Genomic DNA, 22,741 nt, shown 5'->3' on the forward strand with positions numbered 1-22,741 from the left:
GCGTTTCTCCTGAAAGATCAGCTGTTAACCTTATGGGGATTCCCTTGTATGTTATTTGTTGTTTTTCCCTTGCTGCTTTTAATATTTTTTCTTTGTATTTAATTTTTGATAATTTGATTAATATGTGTCTCCTTGGATTTATGCTGTACGGGACTCTGTGCTTCCTGGACTTGACTGACTATTTCTTTTCCCATATTAGGGAAGTTTTCAAGTATAATCTCTTCAAATATTTTCTCAGATGCTTTCTCTTTCTCTTCTTCTTCTGGGACCCCTATAATTGAAATGTTGGTGCATTTAATGTTGTCCCAGAGGTCTCTGAGACTGCCCTCAATTCTTTTCATTCTTTTTTCTTTATTCTGCTCTGCGGTAGTTATTTCCACTATTTTGTCTTCTAGGTCACTTATCCATTCTTCTGCCTCAGTTATTCTGGTATTGATTTCTTCTAGAGAATTTTTAATTTCATTTATTGTGTTGTTCATCATTGTTTGTTTGCTCTTTAGTTCTTCTAGGACCTTGTTAAACATTTCTTGTATTTTCTCCATTCTGTTTCCAAGATTTTGGATCATCTTTACTATCATTACTCTGAATTATTTTTCAGGTAGACTATTTATTCTTCATTTGTTAGGTCTGGTGCATTTTTTACCTTGCTCCTTCATTTGCTGCATATTTCTCTGTCTTCCCATGTTGCTTAACTTACTTTTTTGGGGGTCTCCTTTTTGCAGAGTGCAGGTTCATAGTTCCCATTGTTTTTGGTGTCTGCTCTCGGTGGATAAGGTTGGTTCAGTGGCCAATGTAGGCTTCCTGGTGGAGGGGACTGGTGCCTGTGTTCTGGTGGATGAGGCTGGATCTTGTCTTTCTGGTGAGCAGGACTGCATCCAGTGGTGTGATTTGGGGTGTCAGTGAACTTAGTATGATTTTAGATAGCCTCTCTGCTAACAGGTGGTGTTGTGTTCCTCTCTTGCTAGTTGTTTGTTATGGGGTGTCCAGCACTGGAGCTTGCTGGCCGTTGGGTGGCGCTGGGTCTTAGCTTTGAGACAGAGATCTCTGGGAGAGCTCTCGCCAATTGATGTTACATGGGGCCAGGAGGTCTCTGGTGGACCAATGTCCTGAACTCGGCTCTCCTACCTCAGAGGCTCAGGCCTGACACCAGGCCGGAAGACCAAGACCCTGTCAGCCACACGGCTTTTGCTAGATATTGTCCTCCTGAAGGCTGAAGTTGCATAATTGACATCAGATTAGTGGTTTGGTTTATTACCAAGGATATTAAAGCACAGGAATCAACAGCCAGATGAAGAGGTTCATAGGGTGAGGTCAAGAACCCTCAGTAAATTTTAAAAGATTGAAATCATACAAAGTATTTTCTCTGACCAGAGTGGAATGGAGCTAAAAATCAATAGTATAATGAAAACTGAAATTCACAAATATGTGGATAATAAACACCTCACTATTAAATAACCAAAGGGTCAAAGAAGAAATTGTAAGAGAAATTTGACAATACTTGGAGATTGATGAAAACAAAAACATAACATACCAAAAGTTATGATATGAAGAGAAAGCAGGGCACATAGGGACATTTACAGCAGTGAAATTAAAACATATTCAAAAAAGAAGATCTCAGGAATTCCCTGGTGGTCCATGGTTGGGACTCCGCAATTCCACTGCAGGGGGCCTGGGTTTGATCCCTGGTCAGGGAACTAAGATCCTGCATGCTGTGCAGTGTGGCCAGAAAAAAAAAAAAAAAGAAGATCTCAAATCAATAATATAACTTTGCATCTGAAGGAAATAGTAAGAGAAGAGCAAAGGAAATCCCAAGCTGTGATGGAAGGAAGTAACAAAGAGTATAGTGGAGATAAACAAAATAGAGAATAGAAGAAAATAGAATCAATGAAACTAAAAGTTGGTTCTTTGAAATGATCAACAAAATTGACAAAATTTTAGCTGAACTGACTAAGCAAAAACAAGAGAAAACTCAAACTACAAAAATCAGAAATCAAAAAGGGAAACATCACTATTGACCTTACAGAAATAAAGGACTCTAAGGGAATACTATGAACAGTTGTATACCAACAAATTAGATACCCTACATGAAATGGGAAATTTTCTAGAAAGATATAAACTATAAAAACTGATTCAATTAAAAAATAAAAAGTATGACTTGACCTATAACAAGTAAAGAGATTGAATTAGTAATCAAAATTTTCCCACAGGAAAAAAAAATGCCTAGGACCAGATGGCTTCATTGGTAAATTCTACAACACATTTAAAGATGAATTAACATAATTTTTCACAAACTCATCCCCAAAATAGAAAAGCAAGGAATGTTGAAGAGGAAACTCATTCTATGAGACCAGTATTATCCTGACAGCAAAAGACAAAGACTTTGCAAGAAAAGAAAACTGCAGACCAATATCTCTTATGAATATAAACACAAAAATCCTCATAAAAAAGACTAACAAATTGAACAGCAATATATAAAAAGGATAATACACCATACCAATTGAGATTTATCCCAAGAACACAGGTTGAGTTAATCAATCAATGTGATACATCACATTATCAGATTAAAGGACAAAAACTACCTCAATGGATGTAGTAAAAGCATTTGACAAATCCAACACCCTTCATGAGAAAAACACTTAACTAGAATTGAAGAAAACTTCCTCAGCCCAATAATGGACATCTATGAAAACCCACAGCTAACACACTTATTGGTGAGTGACTGAATGCTTTCCCCTAAGATCAGGAACAAGGTAAAGATGTCTACTCTCACCATTTCTTTTCAACGTTGTGCTGGAGGTTCTAGTCAGGGAAATTAGGCAAGAAAATAAGTGAATAAATAATAAATAAATAAAAGGCTTCCAGGTTGTAAAGGAAGAAGCAAAACTATATTTCCAGATGACTTGATTTTGTATTTAGAAAATTCTCATGAATTCACAAAAATCTTTTAGAGCTACTAAAGGGGTTTAGCAAGTTTGCAGGATACAAAATTAATATGCAAAAATCAATTATATTTCTATATACTAGCAATGAGCAATCTGAAAATATAGTTAAGAAAACAATTCCATTTATAATAGCATCAAGAAAAATAAGGTATTTAGAAATTAATTTAACAAAAAATAAAACACTTCTGTATTTTAGAAAACTATAAAACATCATTGAAAGAAATTTTAAAAGTTCGTAATAAATGGAAAGATACCCCATGTTCACAGATCGAAAGAGTTAATACTGTTAAGGTGACAATATATCCCAAATTGATCTATAGATTCAATGTAATGCCTATCAAAATCTCGGCTAGATAGGAGTGGAACTGCTGGGTCATATGGTAGTTCTATTTTTAGTTTTTTGAGAAACCTCCATACTGTTTTCTACAGTGGCTGCACGAACTTACATTCCCAACAGTGTATGAGGGTTCCCTTTTCTCCACATCCTTGCCAGTATTTGTTTATTTGTGTTCTTTTTGATGATAGCCATTCCAATAGGTGGTTTTGATTTGCATTTCCCTGATGATTAGTGATGTTGAGCATCTTTTCATATGTCTGTTAGCCATCTGTATTTCCTCTTCAGAAAAATGTCTATTCAGTTCTTCTGCCCATTTTTTAATTGGGTGGTTTGATATATGCACCCCAATATTCATAGCAGAGTTATTTACAATTGCCAAGATATGGAAGCAACCTAAGTGTCCATGAACAGATGAATGGATAAAGAAGTAGTAGTATATATATACAATGGAATACTACTCAGCCATAAAAAAGAATGAAATTTTGCCATTTGCAGCAATGTGTATGGACTTGGAGGGCATTATGCTAAGTGAAATAAGTCAGATAGAGAAAGACAAATAATGTATGATATCACTTATATGTAGGATCTTTAAAAATATAACAAATTAGTGAGTATAGCAAAAAAGAAGCAGACTCACAGATATAGAGAACATACTAGTTGTTACCAGTAGGGAGAAGGAAGGGGGAAGGGGCAAGATAGGAGTAGGGGATTAAAAGGTACAAACTATTAGGTATAAAATAAGCTACAAGGATATATTGTACAACATGGGGAATATAGCCAATATTTTACAATAACTATAAATGGAGGGTAACCTTTAAAAATTGCAAATCATTATACTGTATACCTGTAACATATAATATTGTACAGCATCTACACTTCAATGAAAAAGAAATGCTACTGTGAAGAGCATGCTTGAATGATAAAATATACACATTGAAAAATATAAAATATTGTGCCACTGAAATATCATTTTATTATTTTGCAAAACTGGGATAAGAAATATATATAATATTTAAATGAAACAATATTATGGCTTTATTTTCAAATCATGAATTAAAATGATTTTATGATTGTCACAATTTAGGAAATTTTACTCTATGATTTCTAGAATGAAGGTTTCATAGACTTATAAATACAGAAAGAATTCAACTATTTAAGGCAAATAAAAATCAATTTTTAGTATTAAAAAAAATCTCAGTTGGATTTTTTGCAGAAATTGGCAATTTGCTCCTAAAATTCATGATAGGAGATGTAAGAGACCCAGAATAGCCGAAACAATCAGGACAAAGAACAAAGATGAAGAACTCACACTTCCCCTATTACTGCAAAGCTAAGGTAACCAACACAGTGTGGTACCAGGATAAGGTACTGATATAGATATGTGGAGTAAAATTGAGAGTCCAGAATTAAGCTTACATATTTATGATGAATTTATTCTTTTTTTTAAATTAAGCATGTGGTACTTAATTTTTTTATATAAATTTATTTATCTTTTTATTTATTTTTGGCTCTGTTGGGTCTTTGCTGCTGCACATGGGCTTTCTCTAGTTGCAGCGAGCAGGGGCTACTCTTCATTGCGGTGCTAGGGCTTCTCATTGCGGTGGCTTCTCTTGTTGCAGAGCACGGGCTCTAGGCACGTGGGCTTCAGTAGTTGTGGCACACAGGCTCAGTAGTTGTGGCTCGTGGGCTCTAGAGTGCAGGCTCAGTAGTTGTGGCTCATGGGCTTAGCTGCTCCATAGCATGTGGGATCTTCCCCAACCAGGGCTCGAACCCATGTGCCCTGCATTGGCAGGTGGATTCTTAACCACTCTGCCACCAGGGAAGTCCTATGATGAACTTATTCTTAACAAAGGTGCCAAAACAACTCAATGTGGGAAGTTTTGCTGGTGTAATTGTATATCCACATGCAAAAGTATGATATTGGAGCCCTACCTCATACCAATACAAAAATTAATTCAAAATGGATCAAAGACCTAAATGTAAGAGCCAAAACTGTTGCCAATCTTTGTGACCTTAGATTAGGCATTGGTGTCATAGATATGACAACAAAAGCACAAGAAACCAAGGAAAAAATAAACTGGACTTCATCAAAGTTTTTAAAATTTGTGCTTCAAAGAACACAATAAAGAAAGTAAAAAGAAAACCTACATAATGGGAGAAAATGTTTGCACGTCATATGTCTAATAAGGGACTTATGGCTACAACTTATAAAGAATTTCTATAATAATAAAAAGACAACCCAATTTAAAAATGGGCAAGGAATCTAAATAGACATTTCTCCAAAAATTTACAGATGGCACTCAGCAAATGAAAAGACGTCCAACATCATTAATCATTAGGGAAATGTAAATCAAAACAATAATGAGACATCACTTCATACCCAAGGAGCTGGCTCAGTGTTGCAGACCTGGCCAGGTGTATGTAGATTTATCAGAAACTGTTTCTAGAATGAGGCAGATGGAACAGGTACATTGTGATAAGAGGTAAGAAAAAAAAAATGGCATTTGGGATGATTGCGATGGAGCACAGAGAAAGGCAGAGAAAGGGAAAAATTATTTTTTAAAAAAGGAGGATCTATGAAATAAAAGAGAAAATGGGAATATAAGTCAGAATACACAGAGTACAGGAGGACCAGATACCATCTGATTAAATATGTAGAAGAACTAAAACAAAGTAATAAATTGTTAGATAAAATTTGTTCTAGACTCCTATTTTGACAAGTATTTCTTCATAACCTGGAAAGGCCGGTCAAATATAATTTTTGTGCCCCTTGGAATTCTGCAATGAGATTTGTGCCTATGAGAGAGCCCAGGAGGTCTGCAGCCCTGAGCTCTTCCCTTCCCACTCTGACCTCATCCCACATACAAGGGGAGCCTCCTGCTGTGGGCGGTTTGGACTGTGGATATCTCAGTCCAGACTGCCCACAGCCCCTGCAAACTGTGGCCACTCGGTAGATTAGCTCTACCTTGGGGTGCAGGGTCCCAGCGTGGAGATCTGTGGAGTCCCAGGAAGTGGCTTTGGGCAAGGATTTCCAGGGTCCTAGGTGCCTGACTACGGTTGTCAAAGTTCTAGAAGGGGGCGCAGATTGGAGTCTACATGTTCCCTGCTCCCCCCTGGATCCCTCACCCCATGGTGAGGGGCACTTCCAGAGGAGCCACAGAAAGGCTCCCTAATGCATGGAGTCCAGTACAGGAACTTCTCTGGTCTGGGTCAAAGGATGGTGTCAACACGAGGGTTCTGTCCCAGAGATAAAACTCTGCTACTGATGGTTGGTGGAGGCATGAAAAATGAGTGAGATAAAGAGAAAAATGGTAAAGATAGTAAGACTTAGTTTGCCGCAAGATAACCTGGGAGTCAACTCAATTCTCTTTTAGGAAAGAGAAAGAATAGTATAAAGCTGGAAACGGGGGGAGGGGGGTAAACTCAGGGGAGGAAACTTGGACAATTTGTTCCAGAAAATTTAATGCATCACACTCAGGAGTATGGACGTAATACAGCCAAGGTTAGAGCTGATACGCAAAGAAGCAAAATACATAAGAAACAGATTTAGCAAATGGAATTCTAATATTTTTTGTTGGTTTTTAGTGTAGCTTAAGCACTCACAAAAATTCAATTTTGTCAGTAGGAGAGGAGTCTTGCAAAGCAAGAGAGAACATTGGCGATGGGGCAGTATGGCAGGCAGGGTATACAGGGGGAGTGCTGGGATGGTCAGAGGGAAACCGTCCTCCTTCCATCCTACAAGAAAGAGTCGTGAAGCTGGGTGCGCCCAGGGGCTGGGGAAGTAGGTCCTGTTACAATTTGTCATAGAACAGCCCTGACTATTACTTCATTCTTTTAAATATTTTTATTTGGTTGCACCGAGTCTTAGTTGCGGAAGGCGGGCTCCTTAGTTGTGGCATGCGAACGCTTAGTTGCGGCATGCATGCGGGATCTAGTTCCCTGATCAGGGATCGAACCCAGGCCCCCTGCATTGGGAGTGTAGTCTTACCCACTGCACCACCAGGGAAGTCCCTGACTATTACTTTAAATAGCATCAAAAACAAACTGGTATTTTGCTCTTAGGTTCATCCCTCCTCTTCCCATAGGGACATACAAGGAAAATTCTATTTAAATATATTTCTATCATCTCAAATCCCGAAGACTCTAAAGTTCTGTTTCTCATAAACAATACTAAACTATAAAATGCCTAACCATTTACAGCTAAAATTTTCCTCAGTAGACATAGCATGGGAATCTATCTTACTTCAAAAATGATTTTTGCAGTGAATGGAAAATTCTTCTCTCGTAAGAAGCCATTTCCTAGTCATCTTCATTAATAAAATATGATAAATTACTGTTTTTTTAATTGTTACATATGCTGTTCATTATTTTAAACCTTAAGCTCTGTTGAATTTAAGGCAAGTATACAATTTGCTCTGGGGATAGTGATTTAATTGATGATATTTAGAGTACGGAAAAAAGGAAGTATAAAATTTGTACACAAAAGCAGAGACTTGAAAATTTCCTCTTTTTATTGCATCTGGATATTCTACATGACAGAAAAAATTAAACAGGGATTTAGAGACTCTTTCTTATATTGTAGAGTGGAGAGCTTTTATGATTTTATTTTAATTATCTTCATATTTTTATTTGTTGTCTAAATTAATCAATGAAAGTTCTTTTGTCTTCCACTTATTATTACCATATCTCTTGAGCAAACTTATTTTCTTTGTGTCAGATCAGAGACAGACCAAGGAAGAAGAATTTTCAGAAATAAAATATTGAAATTATATTTTCTAAATTACCTGGAACACTGATGTTCATTAGGTGCCCAATGTAACAGCCAATACAGGTCCATATTTACATGAGGGCAATGACTAAACTTCAGGTTAATTCATGCTCCTTATTTTTTCAGATTTTCCCAAATATTTGTCTCCATCATCTACTTTGCATATCCGTGGATAGGTACTTGGTTAGCACTTTTTGGTAGAAACAAAGAAGCCTGTAACACTGCAGATGAATTAGCATCAGATTTTAGCAGATGGGTTGCCACTAAATCTTAGGAGGTTTCCAACTGTTTTCACTTTACCACCAGGTTTACAAGTAACCACAGCAATATACTCGGAGCATTTTTACATCTACCACGTGTTGTTCCAAGCTCAGAAAATTTATTGACACGCTTAATCTTCACAACAACTCTATGAGGTAGACACTCTTATGATCCCCACTTAACAGATGAGGAAACCGAGGCAAAGAGAGGTTACAAACTAAGCAAGTGAGTGCCAGCATGTGGCAGTTTGGATCCATCTCCCATGCTTTTAACTACATTCTCTGTAAACACCATCGTTGCTTTAGTATTAAGTAAGAAAATACTGTTTAGAAGTATGATGACGGTAATTTTGAGGTTATCATCCACCTTTTTTTAAAGTCCACCTTTTTGATAGCCTCATAGGCATTACCTCTATGAGGAGTAATAATCCAGTCTTTAAATAAAGGTAAGATATGTAACTATAGTCCTGATAGCCTCAAAAATAATTTTTCTTCTATTTTGCTTTCAAACTTAAAAAACATATTTATTAACTCTAATATTTGGGAAGAAATTAAGAAAGTGTTATAACTAGTACACTCGTATGGAATCATTTTAATATATACACACTTTGAAGTAAGGGCTTGTAATTTAATTGTTCTTATTTATTTACTGCAGTACATTATGTTGTTGCAAAAGTTATAAAATTTCTTTATATCATAATGCTAAGAGCATATACCTGGGAAAACTCCCTTTCTCTACCTGCATCCTCAGCACCAAAGGAGGAGAGAAGAGAGAAAAGCAAACAGAGAAGAAGGAGCCACTGCCTTGGTCCCAAGAGGGCTCTCTGATCCCTAGGTGAGGGCGTAGTCAGAGCTATTCTAGGGACTATTTAAAATGGTAACTTCTGGTGGAATCTCTTAGACTGGGATGAGCACAGGGGGCTGATCTGTGCAAGTCTGAACATTTTGAGCTACACGTGTGAGCTGAGAAGCACAACAGTTACGTTTACGCCCTTCCCCTCGTTCTTGTGAGCAGCAGAAGCCCAGGACAGCTCCTGGTTTTCACATTGTGTCTCTTAAACTCCACGTCCCTCCCAGGCAGGTACTTCACCCCGCATTGTAAATATTCATTGTAACACCGTGTTGTCATGTTTCTTGGTTGTCAACCTTCTCCTATAAAAGTGTTGTAAATTGTTGCATGGGTTGTGTGCCCTAGTAAATTTCAGTGATGAATTTCGCTTTGTTGCTTGACTACCCCCCGCCACACACACACGCACGCGCACGCGCGCATCAGGTAAAGACGGAAGCCACTTTGAAGGACTCAAATAGTTGGAAACAGCTCTCTTAGTGAGAGGCACGTTTTCTCAGGTGGAACTCAAAGGCATCCTGCCAAATTCCAGGACAAGAAAGCTACTCTAATGGTATCTGGTATCCTTCAGATTATTTGAGAAGGAAAACAGATAGCAGTGCTCCTTAAACACAAGTGAAGAGTAAAGATTGTGATTATAATGTGCTGCATATAGGAACATATTGTGTCTCTGTCGTCCCCCTGGGAAGTAATTAAGGGGAAACCAAAGGATCAATGCAAACTCCAAGTTGGTCCTTCTGTACCAGTGGAACGATTCTCTCAACCTCCTCAGTGATAATAGGGGAATATAGGGAAGAGAGGAGTTATACCCAGTAGAGTATCTGCAATGAAGAGATTTAATTTATTGATTTATTACATACCACTTTTCCTATTTAGAAAATAGTTGATTACTACGCATGGACTTAGAAAGTCACCTAGCAATTTGGTCCTTTGTACCAGACCATGCTGGTGAGTCTCTGGTCTGGACTGGTTTGCAATAAGACAGATTCAGTTGCCTCATCCACATTACTTGTTAGTAAAGAGCAAATAATCCATTACGGAACTTGGGGGATTCATTATTATTAGAAGTCTTGGATTCATCCTCTGTGGTTGAATCTGGAACAAGATTAAATTATCTGATCAACAATAATAAACAACATGCAAAAATATGCATTATGAGAATAAAGAAACTCAAACTCCTCGCACAATAAAAGCAATGACAGAAGAGCGATACACAACTGGCCTGGAATCTGGAGAGTGATGCTTTTTTGCCATGCCTTATCCTGGGTGTGTCTTTTTCTCTAAGAATCAGGTTAAAGATGCTTCTGAAGACAGAATGTCCAACTCAGAAATAAGCGAACGTGTCTCACTGATCTTTATTGCCTGTCTCCCCGGGTGGTATCAGCAAGGGTTCAGGATTATGGTTTTTTGAACAGAGCAGGGTGTCTGATCTGAAAAATTTGCTGAGGTTTTTGGAGATGCCTTAAAATGGTGGTTCGGATTCAGTCTTAAGGAGTAAAAACTCAGTTGACCACAATAAAACACCGTCAGGGAGAGGGCTGAAAAGCGTAGAAGTCCCCTGATTATCATGAAATAATTTTAATAATGCATTTTATTTAACCTAATATATCCAAAATATTATCATGTCAACATTAATAAATGTCAATTCATAAAATTATTGAGATACTACATATAGATTTTTCATACTAAGTCTTTGAATCCAGTGTGTACAGCACATCTGAACTTGGACCAGCCACATTTCCCAGTTTAAGGGCTCAGCTGCCGCTGGTGGCTATTGGTCACGTAGCTTCCACATCAGACAGCACAGGTTTAGCATAAAAGTCCTGTTTTTGGAATCAGACCAGTTTTTATTCAGAACATGAGTGTATACTTATTAGCTGTGTGGCCTTAGGCCAGAGACTTAACTTTTCTCTCTCTCTCTCTTTTTTTTTTTTCTATAAAATGGGGAGAATAACATCTAACTCCCGGAGTTTTGTGACAATTAAAATAAATGCTGTATGTAAAACTGTCCACAGTGCCTGTCCTGTGGTCATTCCAATAAATGGCTGCTAATATTTGGAACGCAGCAGGGCAGATTACTATAGCACAGCTATTGTTTTTAAGTCAGTTAGAAACAATTATCCTAACACTGGAGCATCTGCTATATTCCAGATAAAGTGAAGGCATTCCCAGACCTATGCCAGGCTGTGCCGTCCAGCCCTGTGGCAATTTGAAGCATATCACTTCTGTGTAGGTTTTGGAACGTGTATATATTTTTGAGATTGGACTTTTCTGAACCTTATATTGGGAACTGTCAGTGGGAAACCTTCTGGCATTCAAGGATGTGATCTCCATAATAAGAAAGAGCAAATGAGCCTCTCCAAGACCAACTATTTACCTTATTGTTAAGTCCCTGAGGACCTAAGGCCGGTGCTCAGCCAAGGGAGACGAATGAATTCCCAGAGGACCTGATATCATTTAGTCAATTACACCATCTACAGAATACTCTCATTTAATGTTTTGCAAGAAGTCACTGCCCTTGCTTGATTCCCAAAGAATGGTTAACGGTAACTAGCGTCTCAGAGAGTACTAGTACTAGTGGTCCCAAGACTAGTACTTAATAGCTTGATCATGATGTCAATGATAAAGATGCTTATTGAACCCTCCCGTATCCACCGAACTATTACTGACCCAGCCATCTCTGACCCTAAGGAATTTACCATCTGCATCCCAAAAGTGAATAGTTTGGTGTTTTTTGCTTGCTTATTTACACTGTGGAATCATGTTTATCAAGATCTCTGCACCCTGACTAATCAGTAATTTGTGATCAACTTTTTTATCAAAAAGAGACACAACCAAAGAAAGTCACAGCAGCTCATCTTCACAGCTGAGCTGGCTACCTGTGCAAGAGAAGGGTGGTCCCAAAGTGGTCAGTGAAAGGTTTATAAACACCCTCCCTGAAAAGCTTATAATAAATCACATATGGCAAAATCTTTCCTCAAAATATGTGCTTCTTGGGCTTCCCTGGTGGCGCAGTGGTTGAGAGTCCGCCTGCCGATGCAGGGGACGCAGGTTCGTGCCCCGGTCCGGGAAGATCCCACATGCCGCGGAGCGGCTGGGCCCGTGAGCCATGGCCGCTGAGCCTGCGCGTCCGGAGCCTGTGCTCCGCAACGGGAGAGGCCACAACAGTGAGAGGCCCGCGTACCGAAAAAAAAAAAAAAAAAAAATGTGCTTCTGTGGTGGAGCGGGAGCATGGGGCCAGACCCCACTGTGATGAAAGCAATCATTTTTATCTTCCCAGAACTCAAACCGCCACAGTAATCTGATACACTTGCAATGACTAGAGGATCCTCTTTGATTTTCACTACTCAGCAGCAATAGAAACGCATTCTGAGCATGTAAAGTAGCTCAGCTGAGTTGAACAGCTGAGTCAATGCTTTTCATAAAAAAGCCACTCACAGCCAAAACCAAAGGAATCAATATCGTGACCCATATTAGCTACACAGCTGAGGATTTTAAGGCTCATTTAAATAAGACTGGGCACAAAAGGGCAACACCTCCCTTGATGGGACTAGGGGGCGATTCACATTTACTTGGAAAGTAAAATAAGTGGAATAAGCGCTTTGTCGTCCTCACACGGAAGGTTGTGAAACATGCTAGGCTAAAGACTGGTCTGACGTAAAGTAATTAGGTTACCAACCAGAAAGGAGAAGGAAATCACTTCTGTCTGTCTGGGCTGGAGAGAAGAAACCTCCTTCGCTGCTTTGTACCATCTGTGGAAATGCACTGAGCACAGACAGCATAGGCCATAAACCCACAACCCTTGTCTGGAGGAACAGCATTTCATCATTTTTCAAACTGCAGGGCTAGGTGCTTTCTGATCTTACAAATCAGTGTAGCCAGGCTGCCCCACATACCTAGCTCTTGTTTATCATGAGACCTGAATCCGAGCATCGTAAATTCCAGCTGCTTGCAGCCAGAAACCCCATGAGGTTTCGTTTACAGGCTCCTGTGAAGATAATACTTAAACATAAATGGGCCGTCCTGACATTTTCTCTCATCACTGCCTCCCTATAGGGGAATCTGGTTTGGGGAATGAAGAGACCTTCTTGGAGAAGCTTTGTGATGATCTGTGGGCAGATGCGACACATTGAGGTACCCCTGCATAATGGAATAAATTGCAAGGAGAAAGCTTAAAGGCACAACTTCTATTTCTGGTTCTACATGCTGTTCGCACAAGGACAAGATGCCGATGATAAGTGGTTTGTCAAACTATTAAGAGGAATTACTAATTAAGATGACTGTAAAATATTTATGATTATAAAATAGCTATAGAAAGTTCTAGAAGTTCAAGATAATACTACAAAACTATGCTCTTACTCTAAAATATAAAAGTCTCTCTGAAATATACACTTTCATGTTCCATGTAATTTATTTTATATCCATCTTAAGAGTGTAGGCACCATCTCAGACAAAAATTGGGGAAACAAGTTTAAACTACGTGGCTTTAAAAAATACAGAAAATGTGACTGTAAGAAGCTGCTACTCTGGACACACAGGCTTGTCAAGGGAAGGTTCAAATACCTCTGCCTCTACCAAATCCCTGTCCCTTGTGAGGGGTATGGAATAAAGGGTCAGAGCCAAACTCCCCGTGGCTTAGATGATGTCTTTGTAGAATTGGATAAACATTCTGGAGGGGTCCTTGGAGAGCCTAACATGCAGGCACAACTCTTCAGAAAGCATCAGGACGCTCTCAGGACCTCAGAAGGTAGGGAAGGGGTGTCTTCCCAGCTGCTTTTCTGCCATGGCTCTGGGCACTCAGGGCCTTAGTGCCAGAACATTCTGGAAGGGCTTGGTCCACTTCTGATGTTTCATGTCCCAAGGGATCTATCTGTTGGGAACACTTGAAGAGAGTGTGGTTTTGCTATTGATGCCAAGGAAAAAATGTTCTAGGGTGAAAGTGCTTGCCGTGTGGGTAAATGGGATTTATTTTTGGAGATGCTCAGAGCTGTGTCAATAATAAGCACGTGGGGAATTGAAAACGAAACGTTCTATGCTGTTTGGGATTCATTTGGGCCACGGCCAAAGGAGAATCTTTTGGTTTTCAGGTGAGATACAGTTCTTAGGTTATGATTAATGACCCATGAACATTTTTGTAAAAGCAAGTACTCTTGACGTTTTCTGGAGAAAATCCAATTACAGAAATTTTGTCTCTTCCATTTCCCTCTGGAGGTTAAACGTGGGTATGGTATTCTTTGCCATTTCTTTCTCTGTGCTCTTAATCTTGAAGATCTTGGAAACTCTCATTTTATTTCTAAATGTTCCTATATAGACCATGTCTAGTTAAGCCTTTTCAGGGGGAAGAGAACTAAATAAATAATTAAAATCAAAGAACATCTTATTAATATTATAGCCAATCTCCACTTCTTTCCATTTACCAACTGGATTCTGTTTGATTTTCTTCAATCAAAAGATCTATATTGTGGGGCTTCCCTGGTGGCGCAGTGGTTGAGAGTCCGCCTGCTGATGCAGGGGACACGGGTTCGTGCCCTGGTCTGGGAAGATCCCACATGCCGCGGAGTGGCTGGGTCCGTGAGCCATGGCCGCTGAGCCTGCGCGTCCGGAGCCTGTGCTCTGCAACCGGAGAGGCCCGTGTACCGCAAAAAAAAAAAAAAGATCTATATTGTGATAGCTTCTTTCCACATTATCCCAAGGACAAATTTAAGAAAGGGCTTCTTTTTCTTAGAAGTTGTATTAAATAAACAAGCCACCACCTAAATCCTTTCTAATGCCTCATGTAACCTTTGAAGACTTAGGCTAATTCCTACCTTCAGTTTGATTTCAGAAAACCTGCAACATCACTGTGTAAAACCATTTCATTTGCATCGTGGTGAGTGGAGTGCAATAAATCTGGACTTTCTGGTATTGCATCGAGGTAGTTTATGGCACCACGTGTACCGTCTTGCCGAACCTCCCTCCACAGTGTCCATGGAAACCAAGTCCTATTTACTATGCTGTCCTGAATAACAGAACACTGCAGTGAAGTATGGAATTGAAAATTGCCTTTTCTCTACAAATTGTCACATACCAGAAATTTACAAGTGCATTTTATCTTCACTTGGACAAAGAAGGAGTGGCAGCCGGCTACACAACCCACCGCCAGCCACAACAGGGGCGACAGCCTGGGAGAGCTTAGGAGCCCACGCTGTTTTAAGCTTGTATTGTCATTGATTTTTACACTCTCCCTATGAAGCAGGAATGATTATCACACCTCTTTTATAGCTGAGGAAACGGAGGCATTGAGAGGTTAAGTGACTTGCCCGAGGTCATACCATAAGTAAATGGCAGAGCCAGGATTTGAATCCAAGAAAAAGAGAAAAATATCAAATGAAAAATAGCATCTAATAGATTATTGCTTAATTCAGGATCGGTTTTTATTAATATCTGTTATTGGAAAATTACACTTAAAAACGATCAAATTCCTACTGCCGGCATTCTTTAAGCAAGGATCCGTGGATCCCTGGCAGAATCATAGACAAACTTCAGTTTTATGTAAAAGTAGGTGAGTGTATACATTTGTCCATGACTGAGCTCAAAAGCATTTATTAAACCTTCAAAAGGATCTGCAACAACACCCCTCCCCCCAGTAATGAGCCTTTACTAGGACCCACTGACCCACTCCATGTACCTTCCCTAAATTCCGCAGCAAGACTAGCCCTTAGTGTTCAGCAAGGCAAGGCTTAGTGAGGTACTCGTTTCCATAGTTTAGTAATTTACCTGAACAGTTGGCTGAGACGTCAGTGAGCCACACAACTGTGCAATGACCACGCTAGTGCATCACTCGCATCGGCCACTGCCATACTTACTTACCCAAGGGAACCGCGCGAGGTTTTTCAACTGTACCAACCCAACGTTTCAATCCAGTCTCATTGGCCTTGCAGTCAGTAAAAGTTCCTAACGTGCTAAGAGTTTGGTTATCAATTTGTGCACTTTTATCCTTTGCTTTGTCTGCATGGTTATTTCCATGGAAGTGTGAAGGGCGTAATGGTCAGGTGCCATTTGAAATCAAACTCCTCCCCAGAGACATCTAAGAGCATCTGGATGTGCTAAATGCCACTGGTGGAGTCGCCAGAGGCAGATGCTGCGATGGAGACCGGCAAGCAGGACGTTTACTGGGGATCGTCACCTGGAGGTGGGAGGTCGGGGAAGCACAATCGAGAAGAAGGAGGCGCCTCTAGAGCTGAGCGAACTCTGGAGGAGCTGTGGCAGCTGGAGGCTGTCTGCTGATAACTGGCCGGCAAGTCCTCCCTCCAGAAGTAATCCGGGTGGTCCCCCTTCGTGTCCTCTGCAGTACATGCACCATTAGATCTACTGCTTCATACCAGCTTGAGAAGCAGCTCCTTCAGGGTTCTGGAGGAAGAGGAAGGGCAGCCGCATGAACTGCAGCCCCCGCCGGGACCACTGGTCTCAGGGCTGCAACTGAACCTCATCCTCTTCCCTCTTCCGTCCTCCATTCTGGACTCCATCACCTTCAACTAGAACTTCTGGTACTCTCGGCGGCTTACCTGACGGCATGACCAAGACTCTCACCCCTGAGAGGCCTCAGCCCCTGGGTACCACGTACTTCCCAGGCCAGGGCTGTGCAGTTGTCCATTTACCATCAAAGCTGACCAACAGTACAAAAGGGCACCCAAGGGGACCATGTGATGCAAATGTGTCTCTCTGTCTTCTGCTGTGTAACGGCAGCCCTCCCTCCTCCTGGTGACCAAGGACACTGATGCATCTTCTTGCCTGTTGGCCCCTTGGTACAAGGAGTCTGAAGTGTCCAGGAGGCAGCAGCAGCTTACAATTCAATGGGACACAGGCTGTAACCTCCAGTGGAAATAATCCGGTTTTAAGAACCAAGCTCTCTAAATTTCTGTAACCTGGAGTTGTGGGAACAGGAAGCACAAATTTCCTGAGCGGCTCACTGGAAGTGACGGTAAGCAGGGCCAACTCTCCTCCACCTGCTTCCCGGGCCCACGTATTCTTCTTGCTGGTGACACAGACGCATTAAGGTCTTTGATGCAAAGTGCATCCTGCGCCCCCATCTCATAGGTGGTCACACGGAGCTGGCACTGCGGCTGTGCTTTCCCGGCCTCATCCTGCCGGCGGCTTCTGGACACTCAGCATGAGAGAGTTCGGTGATGCCAGGCCGGCTCTAGGTCACGGGGAGACGACATTCTGTAACCACTATGCTTATAATTCCCACTTCCCTCCACTTCTCAGACGGCTGAAAACTGCGCCTACCAGATGCCCTACGTAGGCTCTAGCAAATCACCCCAACTCACCTGACAATCTCTAACTCTCAAAGTCTTGGCTCTTCCAAAACCAAAGACCGAGAGAAGGACAAGAACAAACAAACAAAAACTCTATCCCTGATTATTTCTTCTTCTAGTAAATGCTGTTTTAAAAAAGTACAAAAGTTGTCATTCTGAGGTGAGCTGAAGAAAAATGCTATATTTAGAAAGATTCTTACCAAGAGTTCTTGTTGAAGAAGGGACTGTTTTTTTTTTTTTCTGATGACAAATGCAGGCTTTCCCACATGGTGGCAGGTTTTATAGTGCCCCGCATTGGACCCAGAACTTCATTCATGTTTTTAAATCTGTATTTACAAATACCCGTCAGACCTCAGCGTGAAGCCAAGTGGGCATCAGCAGTGAGGTGATGACTGGAAGTCTGGGAATGAGGCACCTCACAAATGTGTGGAGAGAACCATGAATTCGCAATTTCAATTGTAAGCTGATTTTGTCTCCTCCATGACCCCACATAATTTTAATCTTCTCTTTCCCAACTGATACAAATTGCTGGTATTGGTGCTTTTAACCAAGGGGGAAACAAAATGTACAAGACCGCCTTTTTTCCTTCAACAACACAATCCTTACTAGTTTGAAAGGATAGTAAAGTAATCTGAAGGTCTCATGCCAGGTAACAAATGAACATGGCAATTCAGTAGCTCACTGTTGAGACACTGTTAGGGTTGAAACGTTTCTTATCTTAGTTCTTTATGGTTGTGTGATTGTGATAATGGAAAACAGACAGTAAAAACAGCTCCTTGGCCAGCTCCCTTTTCGGGCAAGAAAGAGATTGAATCAAAGGGATGTATGACCTGGAAAGCAAGTCTGGGCACTAACAACAGACAGTGGTCGTAGTGTTTATCCCAACCCCACATTCTAATGACACTAATTAGACTCTGGAGACTATATTTCAACTAAAGACATAATTCCAATTTAAGCTGTTCTTACTCTGCCTAGTTTCAAGAACTATGTGATGTACTTTATGGTACCGCTGATTATGAATCTCCATAGAAAACGTTATAGCGGAAGGCTGATTAAATCTGCAGCCTCTGAAAGTTTTAGAAAATGAACTTCACGTGTGAGCTCAAGGGTATACGGGTCAACTATACATCTTCCTGTAGCTAATATTTATATTTTAAGTAAACTTACAAAAACGTATAATAAATAGTTGGGCAATTCAATGTTTATAGAGTAATTTACTTGGGGTGTCTCTAAAGGCAGAAAAATGAACATTTCTTTTGTGCATCAGTAATTAAATAAGCCAAAGCAATTAGTTACACAGAAAATTAACCATAAATTTACCTCTTAAATGTGCTAAAGTATGAGCAACGGTCTTCTTTAGAAAGAATGAATATATTGGCTACTCTGTTTCAACAGAATTCAAAATACCAATATATTATTATCCAACTATACAAATAAAAGTTAGTTAGCTGGTTATGCAAAATCCACTGACTCCTTTAAAAAGCATCTGACATTTTCTTACTTATTGGAAATATTCAACTACACTTTCACTTTCCCTATAGAACAATTTTAAATGTACATGGGGAGTATCTCAAAAGAATCATAACTATAAAGACCAAAGCTTCAGGACTTCGCTAGCAGTCCAGTGGTTAAGACTTCACCTTCCAATGCAGGGGGTGTGGGTTCGATCCCTGGTTGGGGAGCTAAGACCCCACATGTCTCGTGGCCAAAAAATCAAAACATAAAACAGAAGCAGTGTTGTAACAAATCTGATAAAGACTTTAAAAAAAATCGTCCACGTAAAAACAAAAAAAACCTTAAAAAAAAAGAAAAAACCAAAGCTTCCATTTTCTTTAGGATCATTATTCCTCTGGAAATGTTATCAGACTAAATAAACCAGTACTAAAAAAAAATGACTTGGTTGGGAAAAGCAAAGCAATGGAATCTATATTCCTATCTCAAGAATTTTTGTCTGCTAAACTTTTAAGATAATCAGTTCCAATTTCATTTAGACAGTCAGTTCTGATTTTATAAAGGGTTCTCAAATTTGCATCTAGAGTAATGATTTAAGTAAGATTATTACTTGCATCCCTGAAATTGATTGATATTGGATATTACATGAAGAAGAGTGAGGAACTTGATAAACATCTATAAACAACAGCATCGAGAATAGCAACATTTGTAGATTTTAAAAATACTAATGAAAAATACAAGAGACAATAAACACATGTATGAGAAAATATACTCAGAAATAGAAAGGCCACCTTGAACCTTCAGTAACTCCGCGTTAGCTGTTAAAACTCTTTCCAAGTCAAAGGGAGTCTAGACATGCCTGTCCCCTAACCCCGCTCTGTGGCACGCTAAGTCAAGCCACTCAGTCTCCCCTCCTCAATCCCCTCATCTTGAGGATGGGGGTAACAGCACTTACCGCCGATAGTTTTTCTAAGGATACCGTAAGCAAAGGGCTTGGCCCAGAGTGAGTGCTCAATAAATTGTAGGTACTACGATCAGAAACTAAAGTAAAAGCTAAATTGAAAAGACAATGTCCTTTTAACCCTTGAACTAATGTGTTTTAAATTTACAAACGACAAGAAGTAAACATGGCAAACTGGACTGTGTACTGTTATTCGTAACTTTGGAGTGTATGTCTCCAAATTTGTTCAAAAGCTAATAATATCACAACCTCAACGGGTAGAAAGGACATATTTTAGCAGTCAATCTGTTAAGAGTAGTGAGACATCTTAGAGTTCACCTATTTCTGTTCCAAGTCTATATCCAGCTGAAGAACTCGAGACCCAAAGGAGTGGAGTGATTTGCCCAGAGAACTCATGGTGGAGCCAGGATGTGGGGCTTACGTCTAGACTTCCAGCTCAACACTAGCGCCACCTAGCCCACCTTCCCTTTCACGTTCACCTAAATCAGCCAGCACAAAAATCTTCACACTTCCTTTTTTACATATACAGGCAGACCGCGGGGCCATTGCAGGTCTGGCTCCAGACCACTGCAGTAAAGAGAGTCACAGGTTTTTTGTTTTCCCAGCGCATGTCAAAGCTCTGTTTACACTATACTGTAGTCTATTAAGTGTGCAAATGCCTTAATTAAAAAATACTTCATGGCTAAAACATGCTAACCATCCTCTGAGCCTTCAGCCGCTCTAAATCTTTTTGCAACAGTAACATCAGAGATCACTGATCACAGATCACCGTAGCAAATATAACAATGAAAAAGTCTGAAATATTGCAAGAATTACTAAAATGTGACACAGAGACATGAACTGAGCAAATGCTGTTGGAAAAAATGGCGCCAATAAACCTAACGCAGGGTTGCCACAAACAATTTGTAAAAAAACGCAATAAAGTGAAGCACAATAAAGAAGAAAAAAAACATCTCCTCTGTTGTCTTCGGCCACTAGTAAATTACATCCTATTGCAGGTTTCATTATTGATTACCATGATGACTCTCCAGCCTTTTCTCACAACTACTCTTTTCACTCCCATCGCGGTTGAAAATGAAGTACAATACCCATGTTTCACACTTTTTTTCCTGGGCACTCAGCTGGGGTCCTTTTCCAGCTGCCCTGGGTCAATGGACTCTTACCCAGTGGAATATGATGTGTTCCACTTCCAAGCCTAGCACATAAAGTCTTCCTACTCCCAATTCTTATTGTTTTCTATTCACTGACTAAATGGAGACAATTCAGAGGACCTAAAAGTGGGTGGAGCCTTAGATAGAAGGAGACTGGGTCCTGAGTGATGACACGGGGCACAACATGTCACATCTCCCTTCCTCCCGTCCCCTACTGAGCGGCATTGGACTGTGACATGAGTAAGAAATCAAAGTTCTTGGCTAAGTCTTTGAGATTTGGGGTTGCTTGTATAGTAGTTAGCCAACACTTACTAATACTTTTTATACTCCAAATATTTTCACAATAGCGTATCTGTTTGCTCATTTCCCAAGAACAAGATGGGAGAGTCTTCTAGAATCAAAACTTCTTTCAGTTACCTTTTGAAATAGAAAGAAGAGTTGTACAAAGACTAAAATAAATAGACATCGTTACCATGAATTTGTCAATATCTATTAAAATTTTACCCTGATAATTTCTTACTATTTGACCTAATGATTTCAATTTGTGGGTTCCACATATAGAAACAAATATTTCAGTACTTATAGACACATGTACAAAGAATTTTTTTCAGTGTTGTCTCCAGTGGTTTAAAAAAAAAGCCAACCCCCCACCAAAAAAAAAAAACCAACTCGCACACCCTAATCTCTATTAGTAGGAGAGTGACTGAATATACTATGACACACCTCTGTCCTTAAAAAAATGTTCCTCAGCTATTCAAAAGACTGAATTGGATCTATGATTACTGACTGGAAATAATACCCATATTATTACTGCTCAGTCAAAAGGCAAATATTGATTTAACGTGTGTCATGTCATCTCATTCTGTAAAATCAAAGACAGAAAACAAAATTCTTACATTTGGGCACCTGCAGAAAGAAATGGAGTAAAGATGGTGTGGAATAAAATTCCTATTTTATGGCAAGACAAGAAAAATTTAAACAGAAGAATTTTTCTCTGCCCTCTGGCCTCTTCTCTCCCTCCAGCTATGCATTATGTATCTGCATTACACATCAACCAAAGCTCCTCCATCGGCAGAAATAACCTGCTCAACTGCAACATTCTCCTAGCATAAACAAGACAACTCCTTAAAACATAACATTCCCGTGCTGGCTTCGACAGCACATATACTAAAATTGGAACGACACAGAGGAGATTGGCATGGCTCCTGTACAAGGATGACATGCAAATTCACGAAGAGTTCCGTATTTTTAGCAGCACTATTCACAACAGCCAAGATATGGAAGCAACCTAAGTGTCCATCAACAGATGAATGGATAAAGAAGACGGGGTACATATATACAGTGGAATATTAGCCACAAAAAATAACTAAATAATGCCATTTGCAGCCACATGGATGCAACTAAAGATTATCATACTAAATGAAGTCAGAAAGAAAAAGACAAATACCATAAGATATCACTTATATGTGGAATCTAAAATATGGCGGGGACTTCCCTGGTGGCGCAGTGGTTAAGAATCTGCCTGCTGGGCTTCCCTGGTGGCGCGGTGGTTGAGAGTCCGCCTGACGATACAGGGGACGCGGGTTCGTGCCCCGGTTCGGGAAGATCCCACGTGCCGCAGAGAGGCTGGGCCCGTGAGCCGCGGCCGCTGAGCCTGCGCGTCCGGAGCCTGTGCTCCGCAACGGGAGAGGCCACAACAGCGAGAGGCCCGCGTACCGCAAAAAAA

The 22,741-nt window shown here is 40.2% G+C and overlaps 1 non-coding gene across 1 annotated transcript; it reads left to right on the forward strand.

The window, feature by feature from the left end:
- Positions 1–22,158: 22,158 nt before the first annotated feature.
- Positions 22,159–22,265, forward strand: LOC112398237 (U6 spliceosomal RNA). The gene has a single exon (XR_003002957.1). It is a non-coding gene; the product is annotated as a U6 spliceosomal RNA (small nuclear RNA).
- Positions 22,266–22,741: the final 476 nt, after the last annotated feature.

Source organism: Neophocaena asiaeorientalis, unplaced genomic scaffold, assembly GCF_003031525.2.
Source record: "Neophocaena asiaeorientalis asiaeorientalis breed wild unplaced genomic scaffold, Neophocaena_asiaeorientalis_V1.1 scaffold226, whole genome shotgun sequence".
NCBI lineage: Eukaryota > Metazoa > Chordata > Mammalia > Artiodactyla > Phocoenidae > Neophocaena > Neophocaena asiaeorientalis.